Here is a 26321-nt window from a genome sequence, read left to right as displayed (position 1 = left end):
TTATATGTAAAAATAAAATCATTAAATTCCTCTAAGACACCATATATGAATTATTTTTTATGTCTTTTTAAATCTATTTTTTGAGAGAATAGAGAGACAGCATGAGCAGGGAAGGGTCAGAGAGAGAGGGAGACACAGAACCTGAAGCAGGCTCCAGGCTTTGAGCTAGCTAGCTGTCAGCACAGAGCCCGGCGTGGGGCTCGAACCGATAAATCTTGAGATCATGACCTGAGGCGAACCCAGAAGCCTGACGCTTAACCAACTGAGCCACCTTGGCGTCCCATATTTTAAATAATCTTTAGGATGAGGAAGGCTTTTTCAGACAGAAATCTTAAAAGATGAGCAAATTTCCTTACTTAAATGGTAAAGCATTATATGGTACAAAGAAATGCCAAACAAAATACTTGTAGCATGTATCACAGACAAGTAATTAATATCTGTAATACTAAAAGAGCTCTATCAAAAATAAATAAATAAAAGATGAATGTCATAACAGAATATACCAAATAACTAGAATATACACTTTAAAATGTAAAAGCAAAATATAGATAACATGAAAATATACCAATAGTTAACATTTGAGAGTAAGTTTACAAGGAAATGTTGAAAGAGCTTTATGTGTACTAAAACATTTAATCCTCACAACAATCCTACAAGTTTAATATTATTATTATGACCATTTTGCAGATAAGTAACCCAAGATATTGAAAGATTAAATAATTGGCACAAGGTCAAAAAGCTGTTAAGTGATAAAGCTAGGATTTGAACTCACATAGTCAGACTCTAGAGCCTGGAATCCTAACCAACTGTACACCTTCATTATTAATTCAAAATGGAAAAGCAAACAACAGTTTACAACTTAACACCTCGTCCACTAATAACGATCTTAAAGATTTTCAACACTCCGCACACACTCATAAATTGTTGATGAGAGTTACAATTAACACGATCTTTCTGGAAGACACGCTTACAATATACATCAACATTAAATGTCATCTCTGTGTCCCTGACACCCTTCTTCTCATAGCATATCCCAAGGAATTAAAGAATCAAACAGATGTCTAAACAAAAATGTTCTTTAAAACATTATTAATAATAGGAGCAAGAAGGAAATGAAAACAATCACAATGGTCATCAGTGGAATAGTAATTAAATAGATTAAAGTATAGCCATACAATGAACAAATATACAGCCTTAAAAGGGTGATTTATTTGTTGACAAGGAGAATTCTAAAGATCATTGAGTATAAATTCTAGTAACAAAGCAAGATAGAGAAAATGCTTTTCAACCTTTTGCTGCCGTATGCCGTAAGAGATTTTACACAGACCACAATTAAAAGTGGCTCACTGAGTCCACAATTCTCGGTTGGTTAAGGGAGAGAAGCACATTCCTCAGTTACAAACCATTGATGTATAGTATGAGCATATACATAAACACGCACATGTACTTTATATAGTAAGTACATAAATATATATAAATATATATATAGTCTTATATAAAATTATATCACTCTGTATGTGCATGTTTGCCAAAAAAATAAATCTGAATGGGTTGTTTGAATTTTCTATATTTTTTCTATCAAATCAGAAAATAAAGTTCTTTTTCGGGGTGCCTGGGTGTTGAGCATCTGACTTTGGCTCAGGTCATGATCTCACTGTTTGTGAGTTTGAGCCCCGCTTCAGGCTCTGTGCTGGCAGCTCAGAGCCTGGAGCCTGCTTCGGATTCTGGGTCTCCCTTTCTCTCTGCCCCTCCCCCACTCATGCTGTTTCTGTCTCAATAACAAATAAACATTTTTAAAAAATAAGTTATTTTTCATCTGGAAAAAGAATTAATAGTTTTGATATATTATTCTTAAGCTGGGGAAGACAGACAATTTTTGTTTCTCCACAGGCCATCTAAGTTTATAGACACCTTATGACTGGATTTCTCTTCTTTCACCTGCTGGGATACTGCCATACTTGTGGGCCTTCAAACAAGGGCCAATATATGTAAAACGAATGCTTCCTTTATCAATGACACCATAAATATTTAGGCTAAATACTGAAAACACAGAAGAAATGCTGACCTGCTTTGTGACTTTCAAAGAGCCAACTTCCTCCTCCCATAAGAGGTAACTCCTTACATTCCTTAAGGCTTTAGCAGATCCTTGTTCCCCGGAGGAGAAGCAAAGTGCACCAAACTTCAAGAGTCAGTGCCTCCCTTATACATTAAGAAGTCAATAACTCACTTCTACCAGGATTAGATCATTGATTCCAATGTGATCTTCACAGAAGTGTTTAATGCCAGCTCCCTCCCTGCTAAACCTCTTAGTATAGTATATTCTTAGAATATATCCTCCCAAGAGAGCAGCAGGGTAGATTCAAATTAAGAAAGCTAAATCAACTCATCTTGGTTAGTAGCTCAGCTATATGGCCTCTGAAAAAAAAAAAAAAAGTCTATGTTGCAAAATGGGAAATCCTATACCTTGAACCATCACCTCATTTCTACTAAACCTAATAGGACCTGTAAAGCTCTTGATGTAGGATTAGGGATCAGAAATCATATACCAAATAAAAACAGAACGTGCTACAATAAGCTCAACAAATAACAAGAGTAGAATGTCTTCAAAAGTCATCAAGGTTTTCTGTGAAAATATGCACTACACACACACACACACACACACACAGAAATTAAAATGGCAAAAAAATGTGAAAGTAAAACATTCCTAAAATTAAAAACAAACTCCTTTTCAGGAAACTATACATAATTCAACAGAGATTAGTAAGAATAGAAATATTAACTATATTAAAAAGTCATTTATTCTCATTTAGACAAAAGTTTAATTGCAATATAATAACTAATAAACATGCTTTTATTCTACACATAAAAATCACTTAGTTTTTTTGTTTTTCTTTTTCTTTTTTAACGTTTATTTATTTTTAAGAGAGAGAAACACAGAGCGTGAATGGGGGATAGTCTGAGAGAGAGGGGGACACAATCAGAAGCAGGCTCCAGGCTCTGAGCTGTCAGCACAGAGCCTGAAGCAGGGCTCGAACCCACGAACTGTGAAGTCATGACCTGAGCTGAAGTCGGCCACTTAATCGACTAAGCCACCCAGGTGCCCCCAAAATCACTTAGTTTTTAAAACAAGTGATCTAGGGGTACCTGGGTGGCTCAGTCAGTTAAGCGTCCGTTTTTGGCTCAGGTCATGATCTCATGGTTCCTGGGTTCGAGCCCCACGTAGGGCTCTGTGCTGACACCTAGCTCAGAGCCTGAGCCTGTTTCAGATTCTGTGTCTCCCTCTCTCTCCGACCTCCCTTGCTTGTGCTGTCTCTCTCTGTCTCTCAAAAATAAATAAAATAAATTTAAAAAGAATTAAAAAAAAAACAAGTGATCTAGAAATTGATGTACAGGGGCACCTCGCTGGCTCAGTTGGTAGAACATTCGACTTTGGGTGTCAGGGTTGTGTGTTTGAACCCCACGTTAAAAGTAGAGAATACTTTAAAAAAAAACGCACACACACCAAAATCTTAAAGAAAGAAAGGAAGGAAGGAAGGATGGAAGGAAGGAAGGAAAAAAGAAGGGAAGAAAGAAAAGAAAAGAAGAAAAAGAAAAGAAATGAAATGAAAAGGAAAGGAAAAAGAAATGAGAAAAGAAAGAAATAGATGTGTGGCTGAAGAGATCTAATTCTAAATCCAAGTCAGAATGTAGGCTGTGATTTCATGATGTACACCTATTCTGGGTACAGGTATTAACAATAGCAATTTTATAGGTGAAGAAACAGAGACTAATAAATATTAATTGACTTACGTAGAGTCAAACATAAGTAAGTGGAAGGATGGGGATCGTGTCTATATCTTGACTTTGAAGTCTGATTTTCCATTTGCTGCATCTTTATTCCTCCTAGTCACTATGAAGAGAAGCTTATCATTCAGGGGGATTGAGAGTCAATTATTTGTTTAATCTTGATATATGTAAGAATGTAACACAATTTTAAAGAGAGAAATAATAATAGGAGGTTGGGAATATTATTAATTACATAGAAAGTTGCTGATGCTCTTGAGTGAGTTTAATTACTAAAGTAGTAAAAAAAATAAATAAATAAATAAAAACAAACAGAAAAACCCCCACCACTGTGGGTTTACTCGTCATCTACATAAATCCTGAGGATAGAAGAGAAGCTCTTTTCAGGCTTTACACTGGGGCATTAGCTGATGGTGAGGAGGGACATGGGGCCATCGGTCTTCCCCAGCAACAGGTCCCAAACTAACTATAGAATAGAATGTCTGAGTCACATACAAGATTACTAACAAGTCTACCCTTTCAGGGTAAAATGAGTATGGGGATGTCAATTAAAATCATCGGAACGGTGTTGGGAAAGAAGCTTACTTAGCAAACACAGAAAGAATGATGCTTTGAAAGATATGAGGACCACTCTGGCTTGTAAGAGAGATATCACTGCAATATCCACATGCTTCAAGGCTATATGAACGTCCTATAAGTGGGAGACATGACAGGACATCAGAACTAAAGCCAGATCAAAAAGATCAGCTCAAGCATCTGTAGAGGGGCAATTACAACAGCTCCTGAGAAGAGTTTGTGAGCCATCCCAAGATCTGCTCAAGAAAGAGAAAGACTTGAACAAATAGAAATTCTAATAATTAAGCTCCTGGTACTCCTAGCCAAAGGTTAGTCAGAGTGAGGCTTCTGTTGACATAACAACTAGGTTAATGGTGATGGTATTTTAGGTTGACACATGTCTCTAATTCACATGGTCTATGAACCATTTATCCCCCACCTTGTTACTTCACTATCCCCTAAGCATTTTCCGCTCCTGCCTGGATGAAGCTGGGTTGCAGATACATCTGTTTTTCAGTGTATTAGAAATGCCTTAAGACTCAAGCTCAGAAGGGTCACACCTAACCTCTCATATACCTGTGGTAAGAATTAGACACATGGACATCTCTAGCTCAGAGAAAAAAGGATGTGTAGTATATAGTTTAGCTAGTGTTAGATGGTCCTTAGTTTACCTTAGCTCCAATTCCATTATTAGAGAAGGAGAGAACAAATTTTGGTGAACAATAGTCCCTATTAACTAATAGTCTTTTATTTTCAGTTTTACATTTTTATTCACATGCCTCTTATTATAGACACCCATCCCAGAAAACTAGAAGTTTGAAAAAGAGTACAGTTAATATATGTACATGATTCCTACACTCTTTATTTATGTAGTATATATAATCCACAATGCAAGTTCAGTTTTTCCTCAAAAAATTGTTTTGTGGTAATCATGAAATTCTAAGTTAGAAGAAACCCGTAGGGTATTCCTTGGGTGAGGTGTACGAATCAATCTCTGGAACATCAAAAAGAACACCTCACATAAAAGAAGTTGAACTTGGACATAAAATAAATTGCTTCAGGGGCGCCTGGGTGGCTCATTCGGTTAAGCATCTGACTTCATTTAGTTCAGGTCATGATCTCACGGTTCATGGGTTCAAGTCCCACATCGGGCTCTATGCTAACAGCTCAGAACCTGGAGCCTGCTTCTGATTCTATGTCTCCCTCTCTCTGTCCCTCCCCTGCTCATGCTTTCTCCCTCCCTCTCTTTCTCTCTCTCTCTCTCTCTCTCTCTCTCTCAAAAATAAACAAACATTAAAAATAAATAAAAACAAATAAATTGCTGCAGTGTATCTTTATAAGTTTCTCATCTTTAGTCATTAGCTTTTTAAACATCAATGAAAATTTGTGGGAAACATTAAAAGTACAGATTACACTGACAACTGAACATTTTTTTTTCTGTAAGAAATGAGACCCGATACAAATAATCCCAAATTACAGAATACCTGACTGAAAAAGCTCCAATTACCTAGCATATAGCTGCTTTACTAAGTTCAAAAAATGGAGGGCTAATTTTTATTAAATTCCTCAAAAACAAAGTATATATAGACCTTTTAGACAGGATCCTTTCAGGGTACTGTGTTAAAGGCCAACAAATTGGAATTTTAATACTTAAAAGTTTCAAAATGTGGCTGAGTCTATAAAAATTTGTATTGGCATGACCATTTTCAATGCCTTGACATAACTTTCTTAAAACAGCATTAATTAAATTTAGTGAAATAATTTTCAATTGTTACTTAACATTAGAGTGCTTCTTTTTTTCAACCAGTTAATTTGGTGTCCCCAAGATGTAATTTTAAAATTGCCTCCAACATTTAATAGAGTCTACTGCACAGTCTTGTTTTGTTTTAAATTACATTTTAATGAAATTATTCTACTCAACATGATTAAATGCTTTTGAAATTGTGTTAGGAAAGAGAGAGATTTGAACAAACAGGGATTCTAATAATTAAGCTTCAGGTCCTCATTGCCAAAGATGGGTTAAAAGGAAGATTTCCCAGCCTACGTTTTCTTAAGAAAAGCAAAAGTATGATAGTAAAAGAATGTCCAACCCATGAGCAGGATGTAAATTATACAAAATGAAAAACTACCCTTAGAAGAGAAATCAATCAATTTAATACTGAGAGTCTCTTCCAGCTAATATTGAACATACGGTTTAAAAAATATTTTTGAGAGTTTTATATTTCTGAAAAGCGTTTCAACACACAAAGTTTGGTCAATTACATGTACCTCTATTTTTGCACAGAGAAAGAACCCGGCCAGCAGCAAAGCAGGCTCAAAACACATTGTGCCAGCAAATCCTCGATCTTAAATTTAAAAAGAGAAGAAACAGACTAGAGGACAGTCGTTAAGGAATTCTGGCAGACTTTGTGCAGAGAGAGAAGTTAATAGGTGTAATAAATGACCCCAGGCACCAGGAGGAACAAATTATATAAATAAACTTAAGAAGAAGTTATACAAAAACCTGGACCCAAACAAATGTGAACCTGCAAGTTACAAATGCAAACTCAGGATGGCACAGCCCATAAAAGCTGTCTGACTTGCTGCTTCTCTACTCCTGTGTCAGTTATAGGAGTATCCTCTTTTACAAACGTAAACAAAATCATTTTAAAAAGAGGTATTTTGTCTTATTAAACACTGTCCGCAGTACATAGTCCATATTTCCCTCTTAGCTTGAAGGAAAAGTGAATGAATATTGGAACAGAAGGTTTACATTAAAGTTTTTATTTAAATCATCATTACCACGGGGTCTTAAATCATCTAATGATTCGTTTGCTTTGCAAACCTAAAACAGAACTTTTTAAGATAAACTTTTAGTTGCTGCAAATCATAAAATTATTTCCATATACAGTCTGTTTATTACATGTGTTAAGCTGTTATATGGTCCCTTTAAATTTATGGAAAGCTAAAGAATAGCCTGGCAGGAATCCCTGCAAAAGCAATATACATCATTAAAAAAAAAAAACTTTTATACTATAAAAATAGAGAATACACACAGAATATCTGAAATATCCAATGCTGGGAATTGAATTACTAAGTCTAACATGAGCCAAGATGATCTCATTTTATGGGGAGCCATCCTTAAAGCAAAGATTACAGCACTGAACTTTATCTATTAGACTTTCATTATTTTGGCTAATTCTAAGAAAAGGCATTTCAGACTTCTTCATCTCCTGATTACAAGTAATTTAATGACTGATGGAGGTTCAACAGCACATAGCCCTTTCCCCGTTTTTGGATGCAAACAAATTTCTGAAAAAGATAATTTTACAAATTACCATAGCTCCCAGCAAAAGATGATAAGGTTAATGTTTTAGCCTCTTGGAGACATACCTGTTTCTTGTAGAGATTTTAGCTGTAAACACAATCATAGCCCTCCCGCAAGGGAACTATATATGGCCTGTTTAGCTTTGTAACACCTTGCAACTGGCATGTTAAGTCATTACAAAACTTATTAGTGACAAATGCCCTGTTTCTGTCAAACAACAAAGATTCTCTTAAGTAAAGTTGCACTGCTGCATTAACAACCAGACATTATTTTTCTTTTCATGGCAACCTCATGAATTAACAACAGTAGAAATTCTGCAAAGAGTCAGTTCCAAGGAATTCTAGAAAGGCTCCTTTCTGAATGAGTAGTTATAACCTTTATTTACTCTTTGCTTATTATACAGAAAAATGAGAGAGAGAGAGAGAGAGAGAGATCTCGATGACGATGACTTCATTTCATTGGTGCATGTCAGAGTTAGCAATTCTGAGAATATCACATCAGAATATTTTATTCTGATAAAGTTTTTCTCCCATAAATCTGTGGTCATTAGACATTGATTTTCTTTCCATATTTTCACAACCACAGTTTAAAATGAAATCATTCTTAATCTGCTATTCACTAAGCCAAACACCCATGAACACACACAGCACAGAGATCAAGTATTATAGTCATCTGGAATGTTTCCTTAAAAATAAATTTGCCACTTGAATTTTTTAACTTAATTGCAACACAGAATATTATATTTTCTGGTTATACAATGAGGTTGTGATGAAAATTAAGCACTTAATAAGTCTGTAAAGAATCTTATCTCTTTGGACATAAAAACTACCCAATATGTGATGTCTCTAAAATAGCTTCCATTTGTATCATACAAATTCCATAGGAGGTAAAGACATTACACATGACTGTCTTGAGACAGTGACTAGTTTCTTCATTTTAAGTGAGAAGTAAAGAAAAATACATTTGTAACAGGCTTCCATCTGGTTATTACAGAACCTGAGATCTATTACTCTGAGCAAAACTAATCTTGGAAGTGGTTAGGTTTTCCTCATTGTTATCATTTTTTGACATGTGTGGCATGATATTGCCAAATAAAACATATATTTAAATAAAGTAATGCAAGAAAAATGAGGAGTTATGTAGTTTGTAATTTACAAACACAAATCCATTTGATATGTATGTGCTGTCTTCATCAAGATCTTAAAAGCAGAATAAAATGCAATTTAAAATTTAATTAATATATAGGACACACTTTGACTTGCCATGTTCCTTAATCCTCAGAAATAATCATATGATATAGATATTATTGCCCCCATTTCCCAGTATGTTGACTGAAACTTGGATGCTGAGTAATTTTCACAAAGTTATAAAGCTAGCTAGTAATTGATGAGAATCTGATTCTGAACCCAGCTTTTGAGACTTCAAATCCAATGTTCTTTCTACTATACCATGTCTCATCTTTACACAACACTCGATATTGTTTTCAGCTCAAGGGCAATCCTGAGAAAAGCTTAGCATATGACTCAACAGATGACTCTGGGGTACCTGTGTGCATTTCCAACTTAAGACATACATTGAGAGATAAAGAAGCAGCCAGGAGAACAGCAGTAAATCCCTATGCGTCATTCAGTACAAAACACCCCGGAGTCTTTCATCTTAACCCTGGCAAAGGTGTATTGACGTTTGGTTTAGCTTTCCCTTTCTGGATTTCATTAAAAGATGCTGCACATATAAATAAAAAAATACAAGAAAAGTAAAAAATCTGCTTAAAAAGTTGGATGGGTAAAGGAGACCAGTATTTATTTCACAAAACAATATTTTTTATAAAACAAATTATGTCTGAGATTTTATATCATTTGTATAAATTAAATTTTATTTTAAGTTTGTTGGAGGAATTAATTACTCAAAGGAATACTTTGATGTAATTTTTTTAGCAAATATTAATCTTGAGCATATGTGTCAATAGGCAGTACAGCACAATGCCTAACATCAGGGACTTCAGAGCCAGATTTCCTAGGATTTAATTCTGATTCCTCCATTTACCAGCCAGGTAGTCTAGAGGCTGATAAACACAGAATTCACCCCAAGGGTTATTGTGAGATCTAAAATGAGTAAATATATATATAAAGTGCCTGGAACAGTAGGTATTGGCACGTAGTAAGTAATAAATAAGCATGTTAACTAAAAGTATTACTATATTGCTTAAAACAATGTTCATCTGTTACAAATTGCTACTTATTTGGGATCTGAATAACCACTGTGTAAAAATGTAAACATAATGTAAAATTATCAAAACCATATTAACTACATTATTGACCACTATATGTATAGTTCTTTGGTTATAAGCTAAATCTCTAACTAAAGACAGTTAGACCAGTTTTCAGATGCATGGAAATAAGTATTGAGAAATTCATAAGTAAGCCTATGAACCAAAATAAAGAGATAGATAGATAGATAGATAGATAGATAGATAGATAGATAGATAATTATATACTTACAGAGATGGAGATATATACAGAGATGGAAATACTAGGTGCGCACACACACACACGCACACAAATATGGCAATGATATAGAAACATACCCGACCACTAAAGTGAAATAATAGCTTGCCTACCTGAATGTACCAAGATCTTGTTGATGGCTTAAAATCCACCCCTGCCAGAGGCCAAGTAGTCAGAAGTTCTGCTATTCACAGATTCATCCTTTTAAAAAAAGCTCCCCTTAATTTGTTTTTTTTTAAACAAAACCGCTCCTAAGAGCAGTTAATCACACATAAACTAACTAATAGTAAGGTATTAGTAACTGATCAGATTCATTTTTCTAGGAAAATGGAGGGAAGAAGAGTTCAGTCTGGTTTACTACTTCTGCTTGGGAGAAAAAAAGAAAGGGCAAACACTGAAAGGAATAAATTAATAGGGGATCCACTAAAAGAGTACAGAACTAGGGGTGCCTGGATGTCCCAATCCATTAAGTGCCCAACTTTGGCTCAGATCATGATCTCATGATTCATGGGTTCAAGCCCCATGTCAGGCTCTATGCTGACAGCTCAGAGCCTGGAGCCTGCTTCAGATTCTGTCTCTCACTCTCTCTCTCTGCCCCTCCCCTGTTTGCATTCTGTGTGTGTCTCTCTCTCTCAAAAATAAAAATTAAAAAAATTTTAAATGAACGTGTACAGAACCAGCCCTCAATCTATTTTCTTCAATTCTTATCCTCTAAATGAGGCTTGGCAAACTTTTTCTGCAAAGGGTCAGATAGTAAATATTTCAAGCTCTGCAGGTTATACAGTCTCCATCAAAACTATTCAACACTGCCACTGGAACACAAAAGTAGCCCTGGATAATACTTAAACAAAAGGGAGTGGTTGCTTCCAATAAAACTTTACTACAAATACAGGGTGAGGGCCAAACTTGGCCTACAAGGTGTAATCTGCGGACCTCTACTCTAAACTAATAGCTGCCTGAGATTTCCTGATTAAATCCCCTACCACATTGCTTCTTTTAACATTAAGTCAGTGATCCATTGTATATATAAACCACATCTTCTTTATCCCTTTATCTGTTGATGGACATTTGAGCTCTTTCCATAATTTGGCTATTGTTGGAAGCACTGCTATAAGTATTGGGGTACATGTGCCCCTATGAATCAGCACTCCTTATCCTTTGGATTCTTTAGATAAATTCCTCATAGTGCTATTGTTGGGTCATTGGATAGTTCTATTTTTAATTTTTTGAGGAACCTCCACACTGTTTTCCAGAGTAGCTGCACCAGTTTGCATTCCCACCAACAGTGCAAGAGGGTTCCCGTTTCTCTACATCCTCGCCAGCAACTGTTGTTTCCAGAGCTATTAATTTTAGCCACTCTGACCAGTGTGAGGTAGTATCTCAATGTGATTTTATTTGTATTTCCTTGATGATATGTGATGTTGAGCATCTTTTCATGTGGTTGTTGGCCATCTGGATGTTTTCTGTAGAGAAGTGTTTATTCATGTCTTCTGTCCATTTCTTCACTGGATTATTGGTTTTTGGGTGCTAAGTTCTTCATAGATTTTGGATAATAACCCTTTATCCAATATGTTATTTGCAAATATCTTCTCCTATTCTGTTGGTAGCCTTTTAGTTTTGTTGATTCTTTCCTTCGCCCTGCAGAAGCTTTTTATCTTGATGAGGTCCCAATAGTTCATTTTTTATTTTATTTCCCTTGCCTTTGGAGATGTGTTGAGAAAGGTATTGTTGCAGCCAAGGTCAAAGTGTTTGTTGCCTGTTTTCTCCTCCAGAGTTTTGATGGTTTCCTGTCTCACATTTCATGGTCTTTCATCCATTTTGAGTTTATGTTTGTGTATGGTGTAAGAAAGTGATCCAGGTTCATCCTTGTGCATGTTGCTGTCCAGCTCTCCCAGCACCATTTGCTAAAGAGACTGTCTTTTTTCCACTGGATACTGTTTCCTGCTTTGTCAGAGATTTGTTGGCCATACATTTGTGGGTCTAATTCTGGGTTCTCTATTCTATTCCATTGATCTGTGTGTCTGTTCTTGTGCCAATACCAAAATGTCTCGATGGTTACAGCTTCATAGTAGAGGCTTAAATCCGGGGTTGTAATGCTTCCTGCTTTGGTTTTCTTTTTCAACATAACTTTGGCTATTCAAGCTCTTTTGTGGTTCCATACAAATTTTAGGATTGTTTGTTCCAACTTTGAGAAGAATGCCAGTGCATTTTGATCGGGAGTGCATTGAATGTGTAGACTGCTTTGGGTAGTATTGACATCTTAACAATATTTGTCCTTCTAATCCATGAGCATGGATTGTACAATAGAATACTACTTGACAATGAAAAAGAATGAAATCCTGCCATTTGCTGGAACTGGAGGGTATTATGCTAAGTGAAATAAATCAGTCAGAGAAAGACAGAAATCATATATTTTCACTCATATGTGGAAATTGAGAAACTTAACAGAGAACCATGGGGGAAAGGAAAGGAAAAAAATAGTTTCAAACAGAGAGGGAGGCAAACCAGAAGAGACTCTTGAATGCAGAGAAAAACCTGAGGGTTGATAGGAGGGAGAGGGGGGATGTGGGTGATGGGCGTTGAGGAGGACACTTGTTGGGATGAGCACTGGGTGTTGTGTGTAAGCGATAAATCATGGGAATCTACCCCCCACAACCAAGAGCACGCCATAAATTAAATAAATAAATAAATAATAAACACACAAACAAATAAATAAGACATTAAGTTAGAGAGAAAACTATGAACAAGGCATTTCTATAATAGATATATACTATATTATATACTATATACCATATATACTAACATATGTAAACCTTTAATCCAAGTAAAATGCAAGGTAACCCCAAAGCTCTTTTACACATATCTATATTTAAACTGTGTAACAGAGAAAGTATATAAACCTCAGGTTGTCTAAAATCAATATTCTGTAATTTGTGAAGGTTGTTCTAACTCAGTGTTTTCTTTTTCTGGACCCTTCACACAAAGATTTCTCCATTTTAAAAAGTAAGGAAACAGATTTTTGTTAAGGAACCCAAAATCAAGTTGGCCAATGGCAGAATCTGGATAGAAACCCAAACTGGTCGAACTCCAAAGCCCATGCTAAAAAAATAACTTGGACTTATCCCAGCAAAGGAAAAGGTATCTTTGCTAGAGCCCATAAGATAACACTGATAATGTAAGCACCTCTGAAAGGTAAAGCAGGATTATTGCAACAGGGTTTTCTCTCTGAAAGGTTTTGATAAATGCATCTGTAATTAACAGTTGGGTTAAATACATTGGGTACTTTAAGAAAATGTTGAATATATACTATTCAGCCTACATTTTTGTCACTCTTAAATATTTTGAACAATTCTTTTATTTTGGACCTGTCCAAACATAGGTATCATTTCTCAGAATGAAATATGTTAATATTTCATTTAAAGCTCTATATCAATAAAGATATGTCCTAGAATGGGAGGGAAAACACCTACTTAAATTTTGCTAAACACAAGCAGAAAACACAACTGGCATATCCACTATAAAATGTTTATTGGTCTGTTACTCAAATAACATTAAACATGTATAAATTAAATGCTTAGAGAAATTTTATAATGTAAGTTTTAGTAGAATAATTAGGAAAGGCAGATGGGCTTCAAATTAAAGAACTCCTCACAAAAGATCCACTTGCAATAATTCACACAGTGAAACATGTAACATCACTGTACATTTTATTTATAAGGAATTAATTGGTTACATCCTGAGAATAAACACAATGCACTTCAGATTTTCACCAGGCTGCTAAGATTGTATTATGACACTGATTTCTGTATTTGTCATCATACTATGATCTTAAACTGTATTCCTGACTGAGTATAGACTATCTCAGAACTTTGAGTGGGGCTACTATAGTTTTAAGATTGCAAAAGAATCGTAACTTATTGCAATTCTCTAAAAAACAATTCCAATTTTATGTCATTTTCCTCTGATATTCAGATAGTTTCTAATGACTAAATTAAGTACATTCTATACAAGACTTTTTAAAACATGGTTGTAACGGGGCACCTGGGTGGCTCAGTGGGTTAAGCATCTGACTTTGGCTCAGGTTATGATCTCACAGTTTGTGGGTTTAAGCTCCGTGTCAGGCTCTGTGCTGACAGCTAGCTCAGAGTCTGGAGCTTGTCTTCGGATTCTGTATCTCCCTCTCTCTCTAACCCTCCCCTGCTCATGCTGTGTGTGTGTCTCTCTCTCTCAAAAATAAATAAAAACATTTAAAAAAATTTAAAACATGATTGTCGCAGAAGCCAGCAATGACAAAGAAGGTAACTTAGATAAACAGTAAGCTAGAAAACCTCAACAACAACAACAACTATATATTTATATATTCTCCAAGGCATCAGAAAGCCAAAAGACAGTGAAGAATCACCAGGCCAGGATCTAGGGAGGACTGAGGCCAAGGGGATGAGCCTGGCATTTGAAACTACTTATTTTCTGGGGGATTTGGTAAATTCAGAAGGGGAAATTCAGTGGCTAAGAAGCTGAACAGTGCTTCCAAAAGTTTTGTGGAGTTAGAAGAAAGGGGTTAGTGTCCAGAGGCACTAGCTTTTCTTGGGTGAACACCTGCAACGCATATCTGGATTTAAACTCAAACAGGTTAGTATTTACATTGAATGAAAAATAACCTAATTCCAAGGAAGAAGTGAAGTTTGTCAGGTTCAACTTTTTTAATTATGTGGTATAACAGACATGACTAAGGCAAGAAGATCCAGAAATTTGAGAGTAAAAACATAAGTTGTGTCATCCAACTCTAACCAAAAAAACACAATGTTAACTAAATTAATACGAAACAGTAGATTTGAAGGTAAAAAGCATTACTAGAGATTAAACAGCGCACTTTATAATGATAAATCATGAAACTTATATCCAACTGTGTTTTTCCCTCGTATTTTCTAAAACTGAAATATGCCAGGCAAATATAATAATATAACAATTTGTATACACATCACGGCATAGCCTCATGATACATAAAACCAAAACTGACAGTACTACAAGGAGACTTAGACAAACATACAATCATAAATGAAGACTCTAACATATTTCTTAGTAAATATTAGGATAAACAGACAAAATATCAATAAGAACTTTGAAAATTCGAACAATATTATTAACAAGCTTGACCTCATTAACAGATGCAGAACACTGAATTCAATTAAGTGCAAAATAGGCATCCTTTTTAAGGACATATAATTCATGTATAAAAATTAACCTTCTTCTGAGCCACAAATTAAGCAAATTTCAAGAAATTTTAATGAGTCAAAATCTACAGTGTGGTCCCTGACTAATTAATGTAAAATGTATTATAATTTTTTAGAAAAACTCCCTATGTTGGACATTAATCAGTACATTCAAACTGTTTATAGATTCAATGCAACCTCAGTAAAAATCCTAGCAGGCTCTTGCTTTATTTGATTTTATAGCATTTGACAAGCTGATTTGAAAGGTGTATAAAAAGAATGAAAGCAAAAATTATCCTGATACCAAGATGGATATAGAACTACACTATTTAAAACAAAGTGGTATTGGCAGTGAATAGATAAATAGGCCTATGAAACAGAACAGAGAGGCCAAGAAACACTCACTTATTTATGTACAGTTGATTGGCACTGCAAAACAGCAGGGACAGGTGATCTTTTCCACAATTTATGCTGAGACAATTGGCTGCCCATATGGAGGAAAAATAAAAATTGACCTTTACCTTATGCCATATACAAAAATGTGAAAGGCAAATTTTAATAGCATCCAGAAAATAATATTAGAGAATACACTCATGACCTTGGGGTAGGGAATACTTCTCAGATGGAATCTGAGAAAACCATGAAAAAAAGTTGATAAATTAGACTATGTTAATTTAACTATGAATATGAACGTAATAGTAACGAGAGGAATGGAAATTAAAGACACTGTGAGATACTGCATGATCTGCAGAATAAAAATATCCAATAAATATCAGTATTTGAAAGGATGTTTAGCATTGAGAATTCTAACACTGATGGCAGGAGCAATATTAGTAAAAGTAACATGGAAGGCAATTTAGAATGAGCTTTTAAATCTGAAGATATAGATCCTGTGACCCACCATTTCCACTCCTAGATATACAGTCAACAATAATATGTGCACACGTGCTTCAAGAGATATGTTCAAGAATGTTCACGGCAACATTGTTCAGAATACCAAAAACCTGGAACCAGCACAATGGGAAATGACAAATTATAGTATATCACTCAAAGGCATTCTATGCAACAATGAAAATAAATTACACTCAGGCAATTAACATGAACTATTTTTACAAATGAATCTATTGAGATGAAGTCAGAAACAAAAGAATTTATGCCCACTCAATTTATCTGAAGTTTTCCAAATAGACAAAACTAAACTATGGGTATTATGGACATGTACGTGAGTTTATCTATAAAGAAAAACAAATGATTTCAATATTAGTTAGGATATTGACTTTAAGACAGGTAGAGGGAGCACAGATCAAGAGGGGGTGTAGCAGGGAGTTTCTACGGAGGTGACAACATACTGTGTCTCTACCCAAATGGATTACATGGGTGTCACTTTGCAATAAATTGTTACGCTATACTTTTATTTTGTGTACTATTCTGTATGTATGTTACATTTCATGATTTAAAAGTATTTTTAAAAATTACCTTCTGCATTGGGACTAAAATTAAAACTCAATATTATTTTGATAGTTATTTGATACTACAGTGATATGCTTGAGAATGAGTAAATTATATTGACATTGTAGGGAATATTCACCAGCAACTGAGCCAAGCAATTAATAGTAAAGATAACAATATAATGTTAATAATGGCTAAGACATATAGCACTTACAATGTGTTAGGCATTAAAATCCTAAAAAAAAATCCCAAGCACTTCATGTATATGAACTCATTTAATCTTCCAAGTCCTATAAAGCATATAGAACAGAAACACCTAAAAGCCTATCCTCTCTTCTAAGTTGAGTCATAGGGATACCTTTGTGAAAAAATATATGGCACAAGAAAAACAGCTCAGAATATAATAGCTACCATTCCTCCCAGGGGTGTACCCTTCTGAAAGTCACGGGTGAAAAGAAACAAACAAAAACACTTGCCAAGGAGTTGATGTCAATAGATTAAGAAGAGCTTAGATATTTTAAAGAGATCAAATCTGTCCACCAGCTAAGGGTGGAGCCAATTGGGAAGCTTTGTAAATAAATGAGTGACTCTAGCAGAATATTTTTTAATCCAGATTATCTAATTAATCTACCCATTTCTGGACATCTCTGACCTTAGAATCTACCTCAATATTTTTATATAGTATGTATTTCCTTTTTGTCTTTAAGATCCCAGTATAATGTTGAAATAATGTTTTCTTAAATCAGCTAATATCCCAAATGGAATTAAACTGACCTTGTAGGGTCATAATAAGAAACAGCCATCAACGTTTCATGGTTGAAAAAATGCATTCCACCAAGAAAGGTACCACTAAATATGTAAACACTGCAGAGTATTTGAGTTGTCAGGAAGATGCTTTGATCCGTTTTAAATTCTGAGATTAAAAACTCACTGAGGATTGTGTTTTTTCGTTTGTGACAACTTAAATATCCAGTCTACTATTTGGTAAAATAAAATCAGATTCCTTAGACACACAGAATGGCATGGTCAACTAACTGGAAAATGGATTGAATATTTCACTTTTTACATTCTGTGTGTGTGTTTGGTACAAACACACGCTTATTTGGACTTTGTGGCTCTCTCAATATATAAAATAATTACAGATGTAGAAAACCATTCCTCCTATAACTTTGGTTGAAAAGGGATCAGTGTGTGCCTCTTCTGCAGGGTAACGTCACCTGAAAAGTCAGGATAGTAGATCCCACCAACATATAAGAAGGCTGTTCTGTTAACTTTGACTAAAAGATCATTAGAGAACAGTTTTGTTGCATCTGGATTTATTGAAAAGTTGAAAATAATATTAAATTGTGGTGTCAAAAACACACACAAGGTAAAATTATTTTACCAATATCTATTTTCTTAGTGAATTAAGTTCTTTACATTAAGGAAAACTAATTTTTTTCCTTACAAATAGTAATATAGCCATTTTTACAATAGAAATATTAGAATGATATAGTAAAAAAATAATTCTAGTAAGTTATTAAATTATCTCTTTTTTAATAAGTATGATATATAGTATGATTCAAATTTTTAGTAAGTTAATAGACTTAAGTAGGAAAGTTTAGGATACAATCCTGTGTACATTCATCAGTTGAGCTCTGAAATATTTTTTGTAAACTCTACTATATATTTTTAATTAAACTATTATTTTGAGATAATTCTAAATCACATGCAATTGTAAGAAATAATATAGAGGGGCGCCTGGGTGGCTCAGCAGGTTAAGCGTCAGACTTTGGCACAGGTCATGATCTCACAGTTTGAGTTCAAACCCTGCATCAGGCTCTGTGCTGACAGCTCAAAGCCTAGAGCCTGCTTCAGATTCTGTATCTGCCTCTCTCTCTCTCTCTCTCTCTCTTTCTCTCTCTCTCTCTCTCTCTGCCCTCCCCTCCCCCATCCGCCCTGCTCACAGTCTGTCTCTCTATCTCTCTCAAAAATAAACATTAAAAAAAATTTATTTTAAAGAAATTATATAGAGAGATCTCATATACAGCTTACATCCTGTTTCCTACTGGTAACTTCCTGCAAAACTATAGTACAATATCACAACTAGGATAGTGACATTAACATAGTAAAGATATAGGCCATTTCTACTACCACAAGGATTCTTCATATTACTTTTTAATAGCACACCCATTTCTCTGTCCTTCCCTCAGGCTAAACCCCTAGCAACTACTGATATGTTTGTTTCTAAAATTTTGTCATTTCAAGAATGTATATAGGGCCACCTGGGTGGCTCAGTAGATTGAGCGTCGACTTCAGCTCAGGTCATGATCTCACAGTTAGCGGGTCTGAGTCTGCATCGGGCTCTGTGCTGACAGCTCAGAGCCTGGAGCCTGCCTCTGATTCTGTGTGTCCCTTTCTCCTCCCCTCCCCTGCTCATGATCTGTCTCTCTCTGTCTCTCAAAAATAAATAAATGTTAAAAAAATTTTTAAAGAATGCATATAAATGAAATCATACTGTATATAAACTTTTGGAACTGGCACTTTTTTTTACTCAGCATAATTCTTTAAAGACTCAGCTAGGTATTGCATGTATCAATAGTTTGTTCTTTTAATTGTTGAGTAATATTCCACAATATGGATATACCACAGTTTGCTTAACCATTCACTTGTTGACAGACATCTGGATTTTTGCTAGTGTTTGGATTTTACACATAAAGCTGCTATAAATATTCATATACTGGTTTTTGTGTTAACATTTTATTTCTCTGGGATAAATGCCCAGGAATGCAATCACTAAGTATGGTAGCTGGATGTTTAGTTTTTTGGAGACTGCCAAACTCTTTTCCAAATGACTGTATCATTTTACATTCACACCTGCCATGTATGTATGGGTGATCTAGTTTCTGCACTTCTTGGCTAGAATTTGGTGCCCTACTATATTTTTTAATGTCAGCATGTTGCCAGGACACAAATATTCAGACAACATATTTGTGTAAGATTTAATTTCCTTATAAAATGATCAGGTCAAATATAAATAAATAAAGGATAGTCAGTTACAAAAAATTAAGAACAAAATTGAAACCAATAAATTAGGTGACAATTACACATCCAGTATTACTTCACATGGTTCTGTAATATATATATATTTTTTTATGAGCCAAAGATTCATCCCCTGCAAAAAATCATTTGGACAAAGTCAACTTTACCAACCACATTTTAAGTTCATAGCTCTGTGTGTGTGTGTGTGTGTGTGTGTGTGTGTGTGTGTCTTTGTGTGTGTGTGTGAGCATGCACGCATGCATGTGCATACCAAATGTATACATATTCCAAAATCCAGTCAATAGAATATTATCACATACATTCACTTTATTTTTTTCCTTCTTTCTCTCTTTCTTTTTTCTTTGGAGAGGATATTTATTTTCCCTTCAGATTATTCATCTCAGCCAGTTGTTACCTCTCAAACATAATTGTCCACTGAAGTGCTGCTAATCATTTGCAAAGTCTCAGGGAAAAAAACATAATAATCCATCTAGACTCAAATCACTACCTTAAGAAATCCATGGGATTATATGCCTATTCGGTTATTGAGGGAGTTAAACCCAGGCTTAGATATAATAAAAGCTTGCTAAAATGTCTTTTGTCCTTTTACTGGAATACTTAGTCTCACATGCAAAACAGAGAAGCAGGCAGTAATCACAGGCAGAGGAAAGATAGCACTACAAACTGAGAATAACCAGAACTTGTTCTCTTGTGTTTTGAGTTAGCCTCTGCTTTCCATACCTTGAGAAGCATCAAATTAAAAGAATGTGACTGGAGACCACAAAAAAAAAGTAACCACCTAGATTTACAGGCGTGCTCCTAAATCCATGTTGTTGCACATCTCCAGGCAGAAGGTTTACATTCATTTAAGAGTGGAAAATTTTCAAGTTCTTCCAGAAGCACCATCTGTTTCTACTGGCTGGTCTTGGTTTGAATTATTTATTACAATAATCTCAGATTTATCAGGTTAACCTTTGGATTGCCTCCTAAAAATAACTATGGAATATTTAGAATTTCTAGAGTAATACAGTAGACTATAAGAATAAAATTTACCATTTTATTGAAAAAACTTTAAGGTCTTTATCATAACAAAAAAAGATAGAAAAGCATATATCATGTATCATTTATCACATTTAATAGGACTGAGCCTTATAGATAATTGGTCCACAAGATGGCGCTAAAGCAATTAAAAATTTTTCAAGAATATTTGTGCAATTTCAAATCTTAAAAGAAAGAAAATTTCCCACCACAGTTATCACAAAATATCTGCCTTATCAGTCTGTTAATGAGAAATAGAAAAAAAACAGAGTTCCCAAAATCAAAGCCAGGACTTTAGAAGCTGACAAACAGCTTTCTACAAATCTTTATGATCTGGTAAGTCTCAGTATCTTAAGAAAAATATAAGTGACTTCTTACAAGCAAAGTTAAAGATAAACAGCATGCTATGAAAGGATTAAATATAGAAAAGTTGGGGCGATGGGGAGGGGGGGAACATTTCCAAAAGGCAGCAAAGGTTTCCCTAATGCAAAGTTATATGAATCTCCATGAGAACATTTTTAACAAATGGAGGGAGAAAACAAAATTTTCACATATTTAAGGGCTCCACTTATACCTGCTCAGGTTTTATAGACTGAGACAACAAATCTTCAGTTAAACACAGTTACATTTCGAAAAATCAGTTTTAACCTAATGACCATACCAAATTCATTAGTCAATTTCCATCCTTTTTCTTTTTTTTATGGTTTTTACTTATTTTTGAGAAAGAGAGAGAGAGACAGCGCAAGCAGGGTAGGGTCAGAGAATGAGGAAGAAAGAGAATCTGAAGCAGGCTCCAGGATCTGAGCTAGCTGTCAGCACAGAGTCCAACGCAGGGCTTGAACCACAAACCGGGAGATCATGACCTGAGCTGAAGTCAGACGTTTAATCACTGAGCCACCCAGGCGCCCCAATTTCTATCCTTTTTAAAGCAAGTTACAAAGCTTGGTGCCTGCAGGCATTAACACAGCCAGTCTAATTCAGTTGCATTTTCTCAAGCCCCTGATTCAGGACAACTTCTAACCGGCTGATGCCGAGAGAGCAGTGGAGGTACAGGACTGCAGTTCCTTCTAAATGAAGGCGTCAACTTTTATTTCTATCTCTTCTGGTTTTGTTGAGGACATATTATTTTTTAGCTAAGCCTTTCCTAGACTCATACCTAATTCTATTTTTACTATTTGGCACCAGCAAGAACTGAGAAGCAATTCTTTTCTAATTTTTCTTTGTTTGAAAGCATCACTTCAGTGAATATTAGACATTTGTAATAGTGGGGATAAATTTTTAAGTTCTTTAGCACTAAGTTACACATGAAAAAGTAAAATAAAGTCCTAATACTTTTTGAAAGCATAAAAAGTAACCTAGAAGACAAGTTCAAGTCCTATAAGATCAAGTTTTCACTAATGGGGAATGTTTCATAGTATGAGTCATGTGTAACTTAGCTAGGGGTTTTATTTTTTTTTTAATATTTTATTTATTTTTGAGAAAGAGAGAGAGAGAGAGAGAGATACAGCATGAGCAGGGGAGGGTCAAAGAAAGAGGGAGACAGAATCCGAAGACAGGCTCCAGGCTCATGAGCTAGCTGTCAGCACAGAGCCTAACACGGGGCTCAAACCCATGGACCGTTCAAACCCACGGACCATGAGATCACAATCTGAGCCGAAGTTGGACGCTCAACCAACTGAGCCGCCCAGGCACCCCATATGGGTTTTAAATCTTTAAATCTTACTCCCTTGAATATTTATGGAAGAATGTCCTTAAATGGAAAGTATACCTTACCTAACTTCTAAATGACCTCTTTCAGATTAAAGTATAGAATTAATTATGCATTGTCATATTGCAATTATATATTACTGAGCCAAATTTTCAGAATTCATTTCTTAATTATAAAATTAATAGTCAATGGAGGGAAAAACATATCCCTCTCTGGTTCATCTTCAGTTTGATGGCTGTTCACTAATATTTATAGCCAAATGGAAGAGGAAATAAAAAGATAGATTGCCTCTCCACCTTTATTTCTTTGCCCAATAAACAGTATTGAATCCCTAGGATATGTTGGGCACAGATAAACTCAGGCAGGAAACAGGAGCCCAGAGTCCAGTGCCCCAGCATCTAAGGATGAAGAACAACTTTGCAAGGAGCATTGGCTCGGACGACACAGCATGAGATAGACAAGCACACTCAAATGCAGTTAACGGTGACAGGTACGGTAAATCCGAGGCATTATATACTGAAGACGAATAAAATACCACCCATGTTCTCAAATACTTCATAATTTAGTTGGGAAATAGACACTTACACAAATAAGTACAATTGCCATTATAATTGCAAGGCTCATCACGCCACAAGTAGGTCTGAGATGCAGTGGAGGTAAGACCCTCACTGCACGTCTACTACACTCAAACAACAACTCTTTAAAAGTATTTGCCAAAAGTCACCTAAATACAACGGGTAACACCAAAGAAGCATGAGGTCTTTACAATGTCTTTGTATTCAAGTTGTTATCTTTCTAGCTTAGACAAGAAAATGAACATACAAAGAACTTTGGACAGAATCCCAGCAAAGATGTAAATCCAACTGATATTATACTCCAGCAACTATAAAATCTGTCTCTGTATTTAGTTTCAACATTCCCGACTCTGTAGAGCTAACACACAATAAAAGTGTTTTCATCACAATCTCACACACACACACACAAAGAACAGTGAGTGTTAACCTAACACTGACTCTAAATTATAGATGCTCAAAAATGTGAGAATCTGTGTAAGCAGGAGTAGTCTAAGGAAGATTAGAAGAGAGGTCATTTGGCTTCCATCCTCTCCACCCTATTGAAGCTACACTTTTCAAATCAAGAGCTTTCTAGAGGGACATCATGCTTTACCTTTGGTTATGTTATTCTTTCTCCGTCTCCCTCACCATACCCAGCCAGGTGCCAAACCTTGTAGTCACCACCCAGTGTCTCTCTCATCCATCCCTTCTTTTCCATTCACACTATCTGTATCAGTGTGGGGAGTCAGAGTTCTCCCCAAAATTACATGCACACACCTAAAGGATTAGCTGAAGAGAGTTGAAGGAGGGGACCATTTACAGAGATGTATGGTAGAGTGGAGCATCAGGGACATGGAATAGCTGGAAGCCATTTTCACTTCACGAACTGAAGAAGCAAGATTAAGAATCGTGTTACCAAAACCCAGAGAGAGCTATACTTCTGAGAGAGGGGCCACCCAACAGGAACGGTGGCTGAAAGGAAAAGGAAGGCAGCAATTGCCCCATGGCCCAGAGGTATAGGGGATATGCAGTAGGAAGAAATACTCAGGCCTTTTTCTCCTTTCACCTTTCAGTCTCCTGATCTTGTCTCCAGTTGGCCAAGCCCAATTGGAAGCCAGAGGCAAAGGAGCCAAGGTAACATATTCCACAGGACTTAGAAGGGCAGAGAAAAGACCTCCAGAGGCAAAAAGAGAAACGACAGCACACTGTGCTCAGAAAACTTAAAAAGCCAGAATGCCTCACCTAGATTATTGCAGTGACCTGGGTGTCCTCTAGAGTCAATCCTCTAGCCCATGAATTGTTTGTTTTTTTTTTAGTTGAAGTCACACATCAGAAAGGCATCCTTTGACTTCCTCCCAATACCTCTCTGTCTCTACCTCTTCCACTGTTCTTAGCACTTTTCTCTCCCTAAAATTCTGTATTTGCTGTTTATGTTTATCTGCATATCCTCAATTTCTTTCAAATAGAATTAAGCTCCCTAAGAGCATTGGGCTAGCCTTGTACAGACCAAGTACTCAGTTATTAATGAATGAATAAATGCATGTGATTGACAACTATGCTGAGAAAAAAATGGAAGATATGAAATGAATCAGCCACAGAACCTGAACGCAGGTAATGCAGAAATTAATTCATCAATTTAGTGCCCAGCCTCCAAACCCCCTTCATCTTTGGGAGGAGATTCCCAAGATATGTATGTATTATTGGCTGGATGCAGAGCCCTGATATTTTATTACAAGAGCAAAAGGGGAGAAATCACCTGTTTCTCTGCCCAATGGCAGCCAAGCTGTGGGGATGGGTGTACAACTTATGCCCAGTCAATCAACTGTTTCCACTTTGAACCTTAGAGGAGTGACGGACAGAAATATATTTCAATCACATGACTTCTTCTCTCATGGTCTCATCAGTGATGCCTACTAAGGTGTTTTCTGTTAAATACAAATTTCTTGGGGCAATATCGCAGATTTTCCAGATTCTTCTTGTCTATCATGAGGCTATTTAAGTAAGATACAGAATTATAACTCAATATCGGGTCTCTCCAACAATGAAAACAAAAAAATATGATCTGCCCATACATCCCTGTCTTTTTGACAAGTGTTATCTGTGACATCCAATGAGTGAATCAGTTAAAAAAAGAATTTGTGAGCTGGGCAGATGTGTTTTCATGTTACTCTACAACCCACAGAACTGATATTATAATCACACGATGTATCTTTAAAATTTCCTAAACATACTTTTCAAATGAGAATTTACTCTTATTTGTTGTGAAAGTGTCATGGCAACTTTTAACACTAAGAAGCCATTTCTTTTCATCTCCTATAAATTAAGCAAGTGACTAGAAAAATTAACCACAGTGAAGTAGTATACTTGTCTAACCTGTTTTAGGACCTTTATTTTGATATTTTATAAAAGTCTTGATTAAGAGCCTGATTCTAAGTCCAACATTGGTAATTAATGAATTATTAATGAGTTAATAATTAAGGTGATTTTAGAGATAATATTTTTCATGAAAATATTCTTCTATTGGTAGACAGTGATTACAGACTACTAGCAATTAGAAATGGATTATAGATAGAAATAGATGATCACAGATAGATATTCAGATAAATTAAAAACTTTCTGATAGGGTATTGAAAATATTAATATTCTTGTACATAATTTCCAGTATACAGATATTGGTAATCGTTGAGAAATAGTTCAATACACAGTTTCTGCAATTTATCTCAAAGCAACAGGAAACCACTGAATGGTCCCCAGTGTGAGGAGAGTTTAAGTCATACCATAATTGTTTAAGGTTGTATAAAGCACATATCAGCAACATATATTATATTTACCAAACTGGTCTTGTTTTGCAACATTCCAGGATTTCTCTACTTATCTTAAAGAGTGTCATAAAATTATCAAAACAAAATTATCATCCTTAATTTTTAAAACTATGGCTTGAGTCTGCAAAAGAACTCAGGGAATATAACAAAATAAGTAATAAATATTGCAGCTCCAAAATTGCAGGAGATCAACAATCTTTGCCTACGATAGCTAAACAAATTGATGGCTAAAAATCAGGGAAATTACTCCAAAAATCTATGGGAAGATTATTTGCTTGATGTTATAGCTCCATCCAGTGGCAATTAATGCTAAACTGGACCATCAGGACTCCAGCCGACTAAGAGAGCAAGGGAAAGAAGACACTCGCGG

At 35.5% G+C, this 26321-nt stretch overlaps 1 long non-coding RNA gene across 1 annotated transcript in view; it reads right to left on the bottom strand.

The window, feature by feature from the left end:
• The window catches only part of LOC115274961, a 107335-nt gene extending 91515 nt beyond the window's left edge, over positions 1–15820 (bottom strand). Inside the window, exon 1 of the long non-coding RNA XR_003901348.1 lies at positions 15765–15820. This is a non-coding gene — a long non-coding RNA (uncharacterized LOC115274961). The remainder of the gene's footprint in view (positions 1–15764) is intronic.
• Between the last annotated feature and the right edge of the window lie 10501 nt (positions 15821–26321).

This window comes from Suricata suricatta, chromosome 1 (assembly GCF_006229205.1).
Source record: "Suricata suricatta isolate VVHF042 chromosome 1, meerkat_22Aug2017_6uvM2_HiC, whole genome shotgun sequence".
NCBI classification, from domain to species: domain Eukaryota; kingdom Metazoa; phylum Chordata; class Mammalia; order Carnivora; family Herpestidae; genus Suricata; species Suricata suricatta.
The sequence above is the reverse complement of the archived record's forward strand: the minus strand, read 5'-3'. Positions and strand labels throughout refer to the sequence as shown.